This window comes from Saccopteryx leptura, chromosome 2, assembly GCF_036850995.1.
Source record: "Saccopteryx leptura isolate mSacLep1 chromosome 2, mSacLep1_pri_phased_curated, whole genome shotgun sequence".
Taxonomy (NCBI): domain Eukaryota; kingdom Metazoa; phylum Chordata; class Mammalia; order Chiroptera; family Emballonuridae; genus Saccopteryx; species Saccopteryx leptura.
Genome location: NC_089504.1, coordinates 378544071 through 378552027, shown reverse-complemented (window position 1 = coordinate 378552027; position 7957 = coordinate 378544071). Strand labels below are relative to the sequence as shown.

The following is a 7957-nucleotide window of genomic DNA, read 5'->3' as shown; positions in this document are numbered from 1 at the left end:
GCCCATTTTTGAATTGGATTGTTTGTCTTCCTGGTATTAAGTTTTACAAGTTCTTTATAAATTTTGATTATTAACCCCTTATCAGACTCAATGTCAAATATATTCTCCCATTGTGTGGTTTGTCTTTTTATTCTGTTCTTATTGTCTTTCGCTGTGCAGAAGCTTTTTAGTTTGATAAAGTCCCATTTGTTTATCCTGTCTTTTATTTCACTTGCCTGTGGAGACAAATCGGCAAATATATTGCTGCGAGAGATGTCAGAGAGCTTACTGCCTATGTTTTCTTCTAAGATGCTTATGGTTTCACAGCTTATATTTAAGTCTTTTATCCATTTTGAGTTTATTTTTGTGAGGGGTGTAAGTTGGTGGTCTAGTTTCATTTTTTTGCAGGTAGCTGTCCAATTTTCCCAACACCATTTGTTGAAGAGGCTGTCTTTACTCCATTGTATTTCCTTACCTCCTTTGTCAAATATCAGTTGTCCATAGAGCTGTGGGTTTATTTCTGGGTTCTCTGTTCTGTTCCATTGATCTATGTGCCTGTTCTTATGCCAGTACCAGGCTGTTTTGAGTACAATGGCCTTATAATATTACTTGATATCCGGAAGTGTGATACCTCCCGCTTTATTCTTCCTTTTCAAGATTGCTGAGGCTATTCGTGTTCTCTTTTGGTTCCATATAAATTTTTGGAATATGTGTTCTATATCTTTGAAGTAAGTCATTGGTATTTTAATTGGTATTGCATTAAATTTATAAATTGCTTTGGGTAATATAGACATTTTAATGATGTTTATTCTTCCTAACCATGAGCACGGTATATGCCTCCACTTATTTGTATCTTCCCTGATTTCTTTTATCAATGCTTTATAATTTTCCGAGTACAAGTTTTTAATCTCCTTGGTTAGATTTATTCCTAGGTACTTTATTTTTTTGGTTGCAATGGTAAAGGGGATTGATTCCTTGATTTCTCTTTCTGACAGTTCATTGTTAGTGTATAAAAAATGCCTCTGATTTCTGACTATTGATTTTTATATCCTGCCACCTTGCCGAATTCATTTATCAGGTCTAGTAGTTTTTTGACTGAGACTTTAGGGTTTTCTCTATACAATATCATATCATCTGCAAATAATGATAGTTTTACTTCTTCTTTTCCAATTTGGATGCCTTTTATTTCTTTTTCTTGTCTGATTGCTGCCAATTTCTTTGTTAACAAAAAAGGGGCTTTCCGGTGCCCGTTTCTCTTCGTAGGGAGTGGGCCCGTAGGCAGCAGCTATGGCGCCCAGCCGAAATGGCATGATCCTGAAGCCCCATTTCCACAAGGACTGGCAGCGGCGCGTTGCCACGTGGTTTAACCAGCCGGCGCTGAAGATCCGCAGACGCAAGGCCCGGCAAGCCAAAGCAAGCCCAGCATCTGGACCAATCCGGCCCATAGTGAGATGCCCCACGGTGAGGTACCACACCAAAGTGCGAGCCGTCAGGGGCTTCAGCTTGGAGGAGTTACGGGTGGCCGGCATTCACAAAAAAGTGGCCCAGACCATTGGGATCTCTGTGGATCCGAGGAGGCGGAACAAGTCCACTGAGTCCTTGCAGGCCAACGTGCAGCGGCTGAAGGAGTACCGCTCCAAGCTCATACTCTTCCCCAGGAAGCCCTCGGCCGCCAAGGAGGGAGACAGCTCTAAACAGGCAGAAGAACTCAAGTTGGCCACCCAGCTGATAGGACCAGTCATGCCCATACGGAATGTCTACAAGAAGGAGAAAGCCAGGGTCATCACAGAGGAAGAGAAGAACTTCAAGGCATTTGCCAGTCTTCACATGGCTCGTGCCAATGCCCGGCTCTTTGGCATCCGGGCAAAGAGAGCCAAGGAAGCTGCAGAACAAGATGTTGAGAAGAAAAAATAAAGTGCTATTGGCAACTTGTGATAAAAAAAAAAAAAAAAAAAAAAAAAAAAGGGGAGGTGATAACGATAGGGAAGGCAGGAAAAGGATTGATATCAGTGCCAGCTGTTGATACCAGAATAACAGATTGCCTTGTCCAGTTTGTGCCCATGTTTCTGGTGTCCTGAATAGAGCCACACTCAACCCTCTGACTTCAGATGAAGATATTAGAGTGGCGGGGACGGGAACCACAAAGAAATGAGGGGTACAGGCTCCAAGGACAATTTGGTTTCTGGCAATAACTTTGTGTGGCAACAGTAATCATAGTAGTGCTTCACTTATTCGCATTCTGGTTTGACAATGTTCCATTAGGCTCGTTCTCATGAGAATACAGTAAAATTGGTCTATTAATTCATTCCCGGTAGTACTATAAGTTAGTACGCTTTGGAAAGTAATACAATACTATGTGAAAAATGCCACTGTTAGGCACTTATCCAAAGGAAACATATATTTCTAAAGCAAAAGCTGTGAGCCCAGAGAGCTTTATTAGAGTGTTGTCTGTCCTAACCAAAAATAATGAAAACAAAACTTCTATGGAGGAAAATGGTTTGGTAAATGATGCTATGATAATTCAATAAAATATGATGAGCTACCAAGAGGCAGATTGCATCATAATGTAATTTGGACTCATAGAAACATGTTTGATATAAGTGGGAGTAGAGAGAACAGAGTACACTTTGTCCACATTAATATAACTGTAAATACGTGCATGCTTGTGGATAAAGACTGGAAGGTAATTTGAAGAAAGTAATTTCTTTCTTCTTGAAAAAATTTTTATTGACTTCATTGAGGTGACATTAGTTTAAAAAAAAGTGTGTAGGTTTCAGGTGTACAATTCTACAATACATCATCTGTATATTGCATTGTGTGGGCATTGCCCCAAGTCAAGTCTCCTTCTATCACCATCTAAGAAAATTAAAGTAGGTATTGAAGCATATTGGGCTCAAATCCCATGATTTATTAGCTTGTGACCTCAGGCAATGCCTTCAGCTTCTCTTAGCTATAAAATGGGGAGAATAAATGGGTGTAATAAAACCACCACAAAGAGTGGAGAGCATTTGAATGAGACCAGGCATGTGAAGTTATTAGCACTTGAAATGCTCAATAAATGATGCCTATTATTGTAGGTTACTTCTATTTTAAACATATTACAGACAGATTACCTCAATGTTTTAAAATGTGCACAAGTGATCTATTCTCACTCTCCTTAATGGAGTTAAGTAGACCCATGTGGGATGCCACAAAATGTTGAGGAGAACGTGTGAGATGCTACATTGTCTGTCTCATCTTTGTGGCTTGGTTTCTGTCCTGTCCTTTCATTTTCACCCTGCTGGATCCATGAGCAACTTGGAGAGTGAAATAAATCCAGTACCAATTTTTTTTTTTTTTTGCTTGAAGCCTTGGCCAGGACTTTAAGCTTCTTTCCAGCTCCTACTGGTTGAAGCACAGATTTAAATAATTCAATTTTATCTGTTTTTCTTCCAAATGGAAGATGCAGCAGGGATGGGCTAGACAGCTGCAAAGCAGGCAGCAGGAAGGCACCGGCCAGGTTAAGGACTGCATGGGAACTGGAACTGCATCGTTGCTGTGTGAGGGTGGTATTCCTGGGCGAGGAAGGGGAGAGAGGGACCGGCAATCATTTCTAAGCAGTCCCCAGGGGGCTGTCACCAAAATTGAGACACATGTAGTCAGGACTCCATCATGGCTTTGGTAGTTGGTACTATCTCTCTTCCATTTATTCTGTAAGAAGTGTGTTCAGAGGTGCCTACACAGACAGAACAAACATTGGTCGCTGTGTGATCATCCCGTTCACTCCCAGCTTCAGAGGAAATGGAAGTAGAACTGGTCCCCCTCCAGTGCCACTGTTTCTTGCATCGCCAAAAAAGATTTTCAGTCCTTGCCATGTTGACCCTGCCTCATCTTCAACTCTGCATCCCTGACTGCTCTGAGCACCATCTTGGGACCACCACTCTGCTCTAAACATGACCCAATGGCTCCGTCTGCATTGTGAATGAAGGCTGCTGCTTTTCAGCATCAGGTCTCTGTGAGAAAAGGCTAGACCTATCCCCGGGGCATAGTTCTGTGCAGGCAGAACCTGCCAGAGCTTGGATACCTGCTGCTCCTTGCATACTTCTGAAAACTGTGAACCTTTAAATGCACAGCCAGCAATCATAGTACTTGAAGCTATCGTTCAAAAATACCAGTGTTCACAGACATGTTCATGGTAGCTTTATTTTAATAAAAAGGGTTGGAAAGAACCCAAATGTCCCTAAATAGAGGATTGATTAAATGAGTTATATACAACAATAATAAAAATGAGCAAAAGTTATCTCCACAACTAATACAAAAAAATATTTTAGCTATGTAGATTAAGAAATAATGAGTCCCTGGCTAGTGGCTCAGTGGATAGAGCATCACCCTGGCATATGGATGTCTGAGGTTCAATTCCTGGTCCAGGCACACAGAAGAAGTGACCATCTGCTTCTCCTCCGCCTCTCTTCCCCCTTCTCTCTTTCTTCCCCTCCCACAACCAGAGGCTTGGTTGCTTTGAGCATGGCCCCAGGCACTAAGGATAACTCCATTGGAGCACATCAGCCTCAGGCACTAAAAACTAGCTTGGTACTTAAGCATCATCCTCAGATGAGGTAGCCAGGTGGATGCTGGTAGGGGCACATGCGGGAGTCTGCCTCACTATCTCCACTCCTCTCAAAAAGAAAAAATAATGAGTTAAGAGACTTCTGGTAAAATATGGTAGACTCAACACTTGTGCCAGTGCCCTTCTATCCTGAACTAAAATAACAGTGAGAGTACAGTAAGGCACAATGCCACAGCATGAATGAGATAGGAAAGGAAATAACAGAATAAAAATTTAGAAATTGGAAAGTTGGTGGCTAATTTCATGGGCCAGGTAAAATTAAGTCTTACATTTCCATGGGAGAAGCCCAGAGATAAGTATATCCATGCTCTGGAGCTACAGAGTGGTTTGGAAATGGATGGCACAAAGTATCCTTGAGGACTAGTGTTCAGGGTGATCTGGAAATGAAAGCATGTGTTAAAAGTCTTCATAAGAGGCAGACAGACCCTGGATTCCCACCTCAACTCTGCTCTGCTGGTGACTTCCCGCAGGGAACCAGCGCGGCTAATAATTCCAGGTCCTGAGGGAAAACAATGTAGGATGAAGAAATAAAATTAAAAAGAAATAAGATGCCTCTGCAAGCTGATGGCAAGACAGGGAAAGCTCGCCACCCCCAACCCTGTTTTATTTATAAGGCAGAGAGTGTCATTAACAAATCAGTGATATCTCTGATCACATTTCCAAGGCAACCCAAGAATTCTCCCATGTGTAGAAACCCCCCACCATACATAACATCTTTTTTTTTTTTTTTTCTGAAGCTGGAAACGGGGAGAGACAGTCAGACAGACTCCCGCATGCGCCTGACCGGGATCCACCCGGAACGCCCACCAGGGGCAACGCTCTGCCCACCAGGGGGCGATGCTCTGCCCCTCCGGGGCGTCGCTCTGCCGCAAGCGACCAGAGCCACTCTAGCGCCTGGGGCAGAGGCCAAGGAGCCATCCCCAGTGCCCAGGCCATCTTTGCTCCAATGGAGCCTTGGCTGCGGGAGGGGAAGAGAGAGACAGAGAGGAAGGAGGGGGGGGGGGGTGGAGAAGCAAATGGGCGCTTCTCCTGTGTGCCCTGGCCGGGAATCGAACCCGGGTCCCCCGCACGCCAGGCCGACGCTCTACCGCTGAGCCAACCGGCCAGGGCCTACATAACATCTTAATTTCATAAAACAAAGAATAAAAAGAAAACTGCCTCCAATCTTTCCGAAGGACATAGAGGATAGTAAGAGTACAAACAATCCAGCATCACAGCTAACATGGATGTGTGGAGAAAACCCTAGCCTGTAACAATTTAACCAAGCAAGTGAGGTAGGGGGTTGGGCAGACTGTCAACTTACTGCCAGTTCCCCACACCTCTGTCCCCCAAAAATCTAAACTGCAAATATCCTGTCAGCTTGTGGTCCCCAACACCCCCTTTACTTTCCCAACAAGGTTGAACCAAAAACATTCTGGAATCAGAGCTACCAGGCATCGCTGAAGTAGTGAAGGCATACTGGAAATAGAGATGTTAATAAAATAGGGAGATTCTTGACTCCCCTCTTCCATGTGATTCCCAGATTACAGAAAGCTGATGTCATACCTCCCAGACAGGATGTTAGAAGATGCTTCTCTTAGAAACTGAGCTGCTTGAGGGACAAAATCCAACTGATACTTACTGGTCATGGTCCCCCAGTAAAACAGCCCGGATAGATTGTTAGATTGTTCTACACAGTTCACCAGTCAAAAGTCCAGGTCATTCCCATAAAGTTCTCTGTGCCTCACTTTTTGGTATGAGCAGACCTTGCAAGACTCACCAAACATGTGAAGAAAAACTCTAATATAAAGGACAGAAACCCAAAGAAACATATGGAAGAATATTTGGTTTATTGTTCAACAAATATTTACCCTTTCTCTCTTGCACTACGGACAGATTAAAACCCAATTCTAATATGTTGGACTTGGCCATGCGATTTGCTTTGACCAATGAGATGCTTGTGCATGTGACTTTGAGCAGAGGATTGAAAAAAGCTTTTACACTGGGGTGTGCCTTCTTGAGATTCCAGCCATCAACAGGAGAACAAACTCTGAGGAGGTGATTGGTCCCAGGGAGTAAGAAAACACGTGTTGGGTGACATTGTAGACTCTTCCAGTTTTGCCATGGTAACATTTGTGGGACCTTGCTTTTTGAACAATGCCCATTCCCTTGATGACTACAACATCATCCTTGTAGATTCGCATGGATGTGGCCAAAGGACCAACTTCATGCTTTCTAAAAGAACATATAGTAGGGGTCCTCTCTTCTCTCCCTTTCTGTTCATCATTTTGGTGAATTACTGGAAGATGGTGGTTTCAACCAAAAGGCTGGAAATTCTTGATTGATACCATTTTAAGTAGAGTCTAATTATGGTTTGACTTCAAGAACAGCATGGAGTTATACTTCTCCTCTCCAGTTCATTCAATAAAAACTTTGGAGGAGAACTCTCTCAATTTGGTAAAGCATTTCCACGACAGAGTTATGCTTGAGATGAGACACTTTATGACATAATACTATTAGGATAGTTTTATAATATATAGACTTTCTAATCACAGAGATTCCACAAATGACTGTTTGCCAACCAGGTGAGATATTTTAATTTCCAAAGGCGTTACATTATTTTGTAGCCATCAAAATAGTACTTGATTTAGGCAAGAATTGTCAATGGCTGCTAAAATCATTGGGAGAACCATTTGGAGGAACAAGATACTCACAGAGTCTCAGAGTATTGCATCACAGATTAGGAAGTACAAACAGAAAGTATACTTAGACATGGATAAGCCTGGCAGGCATTGCGGTAACCAAATGATCCAACTTAACATCACCAGTAAGGGGAAAAACAGCATCATTTGCCTCCTAGTGAGATCCACAAGACACAATAAAAAATGCTTACCCTCAATGATGTATCATGAAGAAACAGTCAGACCCATTCAACATGAAGGACATAGTGCAAAACAACTAGCTTGAGTACTTCAAAAATATCAATGTCACGAAGGACAGAAAGAGTCTGAGGGACTTTTTAGATTAAAGAGACATGACCACTACATGCAATGCATGATTCTAGACTGGATTCTGGACTTAGAAAAAAGAAAAGACAAAGAAAAAGTTGAAAGTACATCAGTAGGACGACTGAAAAACCTACGTTATAGTCTGTACATTGGATCATAATGGCGTTGTAAAAAAGTAGATTTCTTAAATGGGGTCATTTTAATACAGTTATATAGGAGAACACCCTTGGGTCTTACAGGATATTTGTCTAAACATTTCCAGAGAAAATGCATTGCATGAATATATTTGCCTATATGTTTAATACAATAAAGAAGTATATAGAATTAAAAGACTAATTTCTTCAACAACTATACATTGAGCATCTATTATTTGCTAAGTACTGGG

The 7957-nt window shown here is 42.2% G+C and overlaps 1 pseudogene; it reads left to right on the top strand.

Annotated features, from left to right (window-relative positions):
- The first annotated feature begins 1213 nt into the window (after nt 1-1213).
- On the top strand, nt 1214-1938 carry LOC136393829 (large ribosomal subunit protein eL13 pseudogene; annotated as a pseudogene).
- The last annotated feature ends 6019 nt before the right edge of the window (nt 1939-7957 follow it).